The 9,582-nt window shown below is 39.5% G+C and overlaps 1 pseudogene; it reads right to left on the bottom strand.

Annotated features, from left to right (window-relative positions):
* Positions 1 to 254: 254 nt before the first annotated feature.
* Positions 255 to 9,582, bottom strand: part of LOC114639835 — a 21,585-nt pseudogene continuing 12,257 nt past the window's right edge.

Raw genomic sequence — 9,582 nt, 5'->3', positions numbered from 1 at the left:
GCTTATCCCGCTCTGTTTCTGACATGTTGTCTTGCAACTCCTCTAGCACTCCCTGGCCCGCCGCTACAGTAGAGTGGCATTTCTCATCCTGCAAAACCAGAAGGAAGAGAACGAGCGCCGCTAGCACAATAGCGAGAGCTTCTAGAGTTCCTGCCAACCGGGGAGGGAGACGAGATAAATCAAGACCAAACATGCCTCTCAGAGCTTACCTTTGTCCTGCAGTTCTGAATCCTCTCCGCGAGCGGAGGGTCTCCTCGGCACCGGCGATGGTGAATTTCCTGGGTTTCGGCACCAGCTGTGACCCACGCAATCATCTCGCCAGCAAGACACACGCGGATACCAGGATCCTTCCGCAGCAAATGTTTATTGTTAATGAAAGGAGGAAGACCCCAGGACCCGAAAAGGCACTGCTTATATACCCCTGGAGCAGCGTGTTCATGTCTGATTGGCTGCTTGCTCAGGAACGCAAATTATGCCCCGGGATGGGCCGTGATTTGGCGCACTTTTACCATAGCACATGCACAGTTTACTTGTTTACTTGGAGGAGCACCGGATGCCAGCGCCATCTTGTAATGGCGAATGCTGTCAGCACAAGCCGCGGCTTTCCACATGTACACATGAAATTCTCAAGGGAATAATTTTTTATATTATTTTTAAATGTTTTGTTTTATATTATCCTTCATTTAGATCTCTATGTTCTCTCTTAATATATCTAAAGACCTCAGGTCACTGGGTCATGTTCACAGTACTGGAGGTGCTGTACTTGACACTGGATGAGAAAAGTAATCATCACTCTCACTAAGCTGTGAGCCATGTGAGCTGACATGATGACCTGCCTGATAGACATGTCTTCTGGTAGAACTGTGGCACAGATGTCATAGGAGTGACCAATCACTTTTTCATTTGGATTTCAGGCCAGCTCCATGAGATGGAACCAATAACAGATACTGTCTATGAGGCCACATACCGGAGACTAGATATATCATGAGTTCTAGTAAAAACTAACTATTATTAATCTATTAAATAAATGTAGAAATGAAAAGATCTAAATCTGCTATATACATAGAATACTGCATTACTCAACTCTCATTAGAGAAGCTTCTTCACAAAGTATTCAGTGGTTAACAAGAACACCTACAATTTGTCAACATGAAGTGAATTTGAAATGCTAGGCTCTAAATAGGTAAAATGTCTGGATCGCACATCTCTTCTCAAGGTACAATAGAAGGCAGAAAGTTTGTAAGAGTCAGAAGTAGTGGATGACATTAGGCAAACAGCATTTCAGACACAACATACAGATGTACAGATGAACTCACAGAGTCTGTGACAAAATTCACACAATCAGCACAAGCTCAAACCAGAGAAAATCCTTATGTGAAGAAGCTCAGCGACCTGCCCCAAACCAAGGAGATATGGCCTGGGAGAGGAAAAGTCAGTTTTCTTCAATGGAGTGACACTGGGTATATCAACTAAACTCCAGGGCAGGCCTCACACCATGAATATATATCTAACACAAACAGGACTCTATAGTTTTTGTTTGGTTTGAAACACTGTGAGAGAATATAATGTTGGGTGGGAAAGGATAGAATCTAGAAAGGGTTGGTGAAAGGAATTAACATGATTAAAATATATACAATGAAGCTCTCAAAAATATAAAAACAGTTTTAAAATTTAGTATTTTAAAAAAGATGTTTGTTTATATTTTCTGTGTAATATTTATTGTCCATTACTGCAACTAAATCATCTGACACCAATTCTACAATTAGAGTTGTCACTATAGTTCACCTTTTCATCAAAAAATTATTGATCAAATTAAAGAGACATTATTACTTTCAAAAGAGTTCAAAGGAGATTGATAGAGACAACCAGATTTGGATGTAAGTAGTCATATGAGAACCAGTAAATTTCCTATTCTATCACAGACTTTGTCATCTCCTTTATATTAGATGGTTCTTTGTATAGACACTGAGAAGTTTAATAGATGCACTGAATCATTAACCATGCATCAAGATCAGCCAATTAAGCCCCACCATTTTCTGGATTTTATTCATTAGGTAAATTAAAGAGTCCAGTGTTCTTACACACCACATTTACAGCAGAACTCCTTAAGGTAAAGTCACACTCCAGCTATGACTGCATCTCGTGGCACAACCTTTAGAATGATGGGCTTTGCTGGTTGAAGAAATGGTTGTCCGCATAATTTCAGAGGTATCTGTAACAAGGGAAGAAAAATATTGTGAAGCAATGAGTGAGCCAACAACAATACCAGAAGAAAATAGAAAACAAGCATTTGGGATAATAATGCTTGCAGAAACACAAAAGGCTAGATTTAACATTAAATGTTTGACTTAATTGTTCTCCAAGCTGTGTCAATTGAATGGTGACAGTATGCATCCAAACATGCATTAGGTTAAAAAGTTGATTGAGAATTCAGGGCCTGTGACAATTTTATGTTTGTCTATATTATTTCTGTTCCATGCTGATATAGAGTAAAACAGGTAAGTTTAACTCTTTTAACCTTATTCTTAGGTATTAAGTCATATTATGTTTTTAAGTCATGAGAAGCTATTTTTGATTTGTTGAAACATGCAAGTTAATCTTTTTTTAAATTTTTATTTATTTATTTTTTTCAAATCATAATTTTTACTTATTCACACAGGGGTTATAAACACAAGAAGGCAGGATGTGGGGAAGGGGATGACACTGAAGCATGGGTGTTCGGGGGAATACAAATATCTTTCAGAACAGGGAATTGGCTGGGTGAAGGTTCAGGGTACAGGTCGCTATGACTCTGCCTGTGATTCACTTGTCCTTATCTAAGTTGATATTATCTGCCAAGGCTACCTATTTACAAGGTCTATGACTACTCAGGCTGGTAAATTTCCACAAAAGCTGCCTGTTTACATTAGCTTATAGCCATCTGTTTCAATGTTTTTCCACCGGGGCCCCAAACTTGGTGTTAGTATACATGTATGACATGCCATTGCTGATTTTAGGCCTATGGCTGATTTTAGGCCTTCAGTGTATAAGCAGGGCTGCCCCTGATATCTCCTCCCTTCTCTAAGTATAGAAGGGCTGTGTCAATTCTAATCTTGTGAAGGCAGGGATAGAGGCCTGACTTCCAGTCATTGAAGGGGACCTTGTAATGGCTCTGGTCCCCCTGTCATTTTTCAGTGAGTCATGAGGGCCATATACATCCTGATGTATTTATCCTAGAGAGTGGATACTTTTGACATCAACCCCTATGCAGTCAGGCTTCTCCCTCAGGGAACCCAGAGAGGTATTTTTGACTTTTATTTATATTCCTTTGCAGTGCTAGTTAATCTTAAGAGGATATATTTCAACTCAATGGAGAGTTTCAGCTCCTAGATCACCACTACAGTTGAGCCATTCCTGGCAAGTCTTCAGGAGGACAAATACTTTGCTTGCTTTTCTAGCATCTATTCATAGCTTCCAAGGATGAGGTGAATGGGAAATTCTGAGCCTATGGGGTTTTCAACAACACTTTAGCCTCATACTCTTCAATGATGAATGAGAAAGCCTCCAATAGAGAAATCATCTAGTCACAGGAATAGGAAGAGGAATGAAGTCATCCTGAAGACACAGAAGTGTCAAATTTAAGATGATTGGAATTTTCCAGAGCATCTGCCCCATTCCAGATATGCTATGGTGTCTGAAAAGTAGAACCTTGTTTTGTCTAAATTCCTGTATATGACTTAAATGCTCTAGTAATAAAATACTAAAATAAATGTGTAGGTAAAGGTATGCAACACCCTTAAGGGACAGACTGAAGAATAAATATTTCCATCCATTCATTAGTTCAGAAATAAAACTCATTGATAAAAAGAATCCATATTCTAAATACATAAGTCCTGTAGATCTTAACCATTCATTCATATGAAACAAAAGCAAGTTTTTCAGGAAAATGTGAATGCTTTCTCTTAATGAAATATCTTACGCTTTTACAATTTTGTAAAGTATACACATGGTTTTGATGTCAGCATACAAAAAAGATTTGCATATAAATAGATATACAAATGGTAATGCTTTTATGAAAGAATATTATAAATGAAAGCCTTAAAATGTTTATCAAAGTCTTTCAATGCACCAACTCTCCTCGAAGAACCATTGAAGTTTGTGGAAGGAATAATATGAAGTGATATAGGTGTATCTTCAATACAGAGAGAACAAACATTATTTAACTAGAAGTTTTAATGACACATAGGTTATAAAGACAGCCTACAGGGAGCCAAAAGTAAAACATGGAGTAAATAAGGACAGAAACCTAGGAGGAAAATTCATTTAGAAAATGAATAAGAACTTGTACTTTGAGAGCTGAATGAAAAGGGAAATAAAGATACATATTACATGAAAATATTACAACCATCTGGTTTCTAGGGCAGACTTCCTGATAAATGATCAAGAATTATCACAATGGCCCATAGGGTTGAAGTTCATCGTAACAAGAAACTTTTTAACAATTTATAGTTTAAGTCTTTAAAAATTTGCAAGACATATTCATATATACCAAATGTGTGCAATATCAAGAAAAGTCAGAGGGGGACATCAGACTTTGTAACTTTGGAGTTACAAATGGTTATGAAACACCATGTGTGTGATGGAAAGTTAATTCAGGTTCTCTGTAAAAGCAGCAAGTGCTCTTAGCCACTGAGCAATTTCAGAAGACCCAGCAATCATCTTTGAAAATAATGATTCTCAACCTGGCATCACATATGAAATCAGAAATGAGCTTTTAAAGCCACACTCTGGGTGAACTGTTTTAGGATTTCAGAAATGACCAGGCATCATGAGTTTCTGGCTCCTTTTTGAGACACACTGCCCATGTTGGCTTCAAATTCTCTAAGAAACCAAGAATTACTTAAAATTCTGATCATTTCATCTGTACCTCCTGAGTGCAGGAATTACAGGTATGCTCCACCAGAGCTATTTCATGTAGTTATAAGGATAGGAACCAGAGATTCCTGCATAATAAGTAAGCGTTTTGCTAACTGAGAAACATCCAAGACCCCATAGTTGAGTTTTAAAGCTCCTCTGCAATTCTAATATATATCTACTGGTTAAGAAGAATGTCAGAGGAAGGTTTCTGTGAGTTCTGGAAGAAGAGTGGAACACTCTAAAAACATTGAAGACATGACCATTGCACCTCTTGATGGCACATGAAATAGCCAATCTCCAGTGAACAGGACTAGAATTCCAAACAGAATGCATATAACCATGTCATATTGGCCTAAACATGCATAATCATCTTTATACACAGAACCTTTAATTGGAATGACTCCCTCCCATAAAACACTTTTTAAAAAGATAGTTTTCTCCATCACCTGTGTTTCCTTACAAGGCTGGAAGGAGAAGATCTGCAGGACTTTAGTGAGAGCAAGTTTCATACTCATGAGAGCAAACCTCATGCCAATGCAGTTCCTGGGTCCAATTCCAAAGGGCAGATATACATAAGGATCAACATTGCCCTTGTTCTCCTTGCTGAACCTGGAGATAAAACATAGATGACACGTTATCAAGGGATAAAACCATAAGAGCTGCATATATGATGATGCCTTTTAACACCTAACCAGTGAAGCGGAAACTTCTTCTTTGGAAAGTGAGTCAAACTATGTTTTGCTGAAGCACACAGATGAAAGGATGTCTTACCAAAGCAAACATTTGAAAGACTGTTTTTCTGAAGCAGACACAGGTGAAAGGATATTTGGATATGGCAAATATGTGAGAGGACCTGGGAAGAAGGAGTATAAATATGAAACCACAGACAGTGAAACGTGAACTGCTGCCAAAGAAGATCAAGCTCTCCCCAAAGAAGTATTGCTGAACAGGTCCACTTCCCCCATATCCTAATAACTTTTCTCTTCTACTACCTCTGCTGAGTGGTAAGGCTAGAGGAAAGGTTGAACCCTTATTAAAAGTAGGTTGCAAAAAATGTATGCCTACAAACCAGTAACACATAGGTAGTTTGGGAAAGATTCATTGCTTTTCTGCTTACAGGTATTTGGCTGTAAGGATTTTACAATAATGATTTTTTTCCATTCCCCTTGCCTTATAAAAGTCTCCATGTGGTTGAGAGAAGACAAAAACTGTTTGAAAAAATACATTCATGTGTTAGCACACACTGCTGTAATTGTAGTGTTATGGTATAGGGGGAACCAACCATTTTCTGATTGCACTTAAAGTAGAATCCACAGAGGAAATTAATCTTGGTGCTCTAAATCTGGTCAAAAATCCCAAAGCTGCAGACATCACAGACACTAGATGAGAATGTACTGCTGTTGTTTTACTAAGTGGACATGGTATCAAAATGCCTTCTAAATAATATCTAAATATCTATATACAAAAATTAGTGCTGATCTCAGCCTTTGTCAGAGACACTTCAGTTTGCAGTAAGAGACAGTTAACACAGAAACTCCTGACTGGCCAAAGTGCTGAGAAGAAATTGTGATGGAGTGCTCATCACTTCCAAGACTCAGAAAACTTCACCAAAGAAGGAGCAGAAAAAATGTACGAGCCAGTGGATGAAATGGGTACTGTGAGTACTATCTTCTGGACATGACATGCCCACTGTACTCATGAACTCATAGTAGCTGTAGATACCTACACAAGACCAAACACATCATCATTTCATCATGGGTGGGGAAGGTACCCATGAGATGCCACCTCCCTAAGGAGCTGTTGACAATAAATGGTTGGTGGAGGAGGGAAAATTTTTCTTTAATGGTGTAGCCGCTAGCGAGTTGCTCAATCTCCAGGATGCTTATGCAAGCAACCCTAAGTAAACTTTCAAGTTACAAAAGAAAAGATATAAAAAATAGGAGGAGGAAGAGGAGGAGGAGGAGGTGGAGGAGGAAGAGGAGGAGGAGGTGGAGGACTGGTTGAAGACAGTCAGAAATTGAACATGAGTGGGAGGAAGAAGAGACAGCATAATGTGAGGTGTAAATGACAAGAATTTATTATCCATTCATGTAATTGTAAACAATAAAAAGTAACAGAAAAGAAAATACATCTTTAAACACTGAAAATACAGGACTGCAAAAAATATACATCCATGTGTTAGCATACACTGCTGTAATTGTAGTGTTATGGTGTAGGGGAAACCAACCTGCAAAAGGCCTCTCTGAACTCCTGACACTTACCCTGAACTAAGCCAGATTCACACACATACACACACACATACACACACACACACACACACACACACACACACACACACACTGCCCCTGGCTCATCAAAGCCTGCAGCACTCTTTACAGTCCCTAGTGGCATCTGGGTGTCTAGGAGTTTGAGAAGCACAGCCTCCATCACTGCCACCACCATTTCTCACTTAGGCTGCATTTCACCTGCCCTGCACATCATAAAGGCATTGCAAAAACCCAGCAGGAAGAAAGGAACATGGCCTAGCACCACTGCATTTCCTATTGCCTCCCTTTGCATCATCTCAACAGTCTTTCTACATCCCAGTGGCTAAGCAAAATTCAAAGCCAAACAGGGAAGTTTGTGCTTCTGGGGTTCTGGTACCTTTGAGGGCGGAATTCCTCAGGTTCTGGCCAGTGTTCTGGGTCATGGTGAAGAGCATAACATGGTACAATCACTATTGACCCTTTGGGTATAAACATATCATTGATTTCAAAATCTTTTTTACAGGCTCTCATAAGTCTATCAGCAGTCGGGTATAATCTGAGGGTTTCATTCAACACCATATCCAGGTACTCCATTTCCATCACAATATCATAAGTGGGAGGTGCCTGGGAAGAAAGAAAAAAGATTTGTCTTGAGATATTTATGTACTTAACATACAGTTCTCTGTATGGTTCAATGATACTGCTGGATCAGCTGTGTCCCAGCTGTGCACCAAATGAGGCTCACCTTGGCCTTGATTAAGCTGCATGAGTTGGTACAGCTCTGTCCCATGATTAGTCCTATCTATTTATATTTATAGAAGAAGCCAAGGTATGAACCTTGGTGTCTAAATTATAAGCCAAACATACACACTCTCTTGTTTTCTCTCTGTCTGTCTGCCTGCCTGTATCTGTCTCTGTCTCTGTCCCCCCCCCTTGGTATATATGTGTTTGTGTATAGAACCAGTTCATTCAAATTGTCCTTTGACTTCCACACACATGTAGGAAAAAACATACCCATGTGTATATGTGTGTGTGTGTATACATGTACATATACACATACATACCTACAAACATACATCCATACCAACATACATCCATACAAACATACAAGCATACATACATACATACATACACAACTGTAAAAAAATCATTAGAACTGGAAAGATGGTTTCGTGGATTGCATGCTAGCTATGCAAGTGTAAGGACTTCAGTTCAGGTTTCACTTAAAACCCATCTGTAGTAACAAATACATACACGTGCATTCATGTACACACACTCAGACACACACACACACACACACACACACACACACATTTGTAATCCTAGTGCCCCCACAGCAAAAAGGAAGGTGGCAATAGAAGATTCCCTAAAAGTTAAAGGGCCAGGATGCCTGATGTATGAAGCAGTAGCAACAAAGAAACCCTGTGTAAAACAAAGTGGAAAGGAAGGACCATCCCCAAAGAATGGATGGATGGATGGATGGATGGATGGATGGATAGATAGATGGATGAATAGATGTAAGTTTGTATGGATGCATGTTTGTAGGTGTGTATGTGTATATGTACATGTATACATACACACACACATGTGCACACCCACACTCACAGACTCACACAGACACACATACTCATACATAAACTTACAAGCATACACTCAAAAACTCACTAAAACACATTAACACACATATTCACACATGAATATACCTCTCTCTCTCTCTCTCTCTTTCTCTCTCTCTCACACACACTCACACACACACACACACACTCACCACATTCCAGGTAACAAGAAGGTGTCTTTGTTGAGGCTTCCCTTTTTCCCTCCTACACCATCCTCTCACCTTATTGGGCAGAGCCCCATCAGTCTCCTCCTGAAGCTTCTTCTGGATATCAGGGTGAGTGGCCAGGGAATAGAGGACAAAGGAGAGTGTGCTGCTGGTGGGTTCATAGGCAGCAAAAATAAACATTATTGACTGGGCTGTAATCTCCGTGGAGGAGAGAGCTAGAAGTAAGGAAACACTTTAAGTAAGGCATGTCAGGACAGACCATCACAGAGGAGATGAGGAGAAAATCAAATAAGGCATCAATTTTTCTGAACAGACTATAAAGACACTGTTCAATCACTCTGAGACTGTCATCACTGATGACAGCCACCTGACATATCCAGAAAAGGAAAAAACTCTTCAGGTAGGTTGTCCTAATGTTTCTGCTGTTCCTCATCATCCCCAGTGGGCAGCTTCAAGATACGGACTTTCTTGTTTGAAAATGTTATTTTTATTTATATGTATTTCTCTGTGTGTGTGTGTGTGTGTGTCTGTGTGTCTGTGTGTCTGTGTGTCTGTGTCTGTGTGTCTGTGTGTGTATGTCTCTGTGTGTGTCTCTGTGTGTCTGTTTCTTTGTGTGTGTGTGTGTGTGTGTGTGTGTGTGTGTGTGTGTGTGTGTGT

Source organism: Grammomys surdaster, unplaced genomic scaffold (assembly GCF_004785775.1).
Source record: "Grammomys surdaster isolate TR1022 unplaced genomic scaffold, NIH_TR_1.0 125753, whole genome shotgun sequence".
In the NCBI taxonomy this organism is placed as follows: domain Eukaryota; kingdom Metazoa; phylum Chordata; class Mammalia; order Rodentia; family Muridae; genus Grammomys; species Grammomys surdaster.
This window is presented reverse-complemented; position numbering and strand designations above follow the sequence as displayed.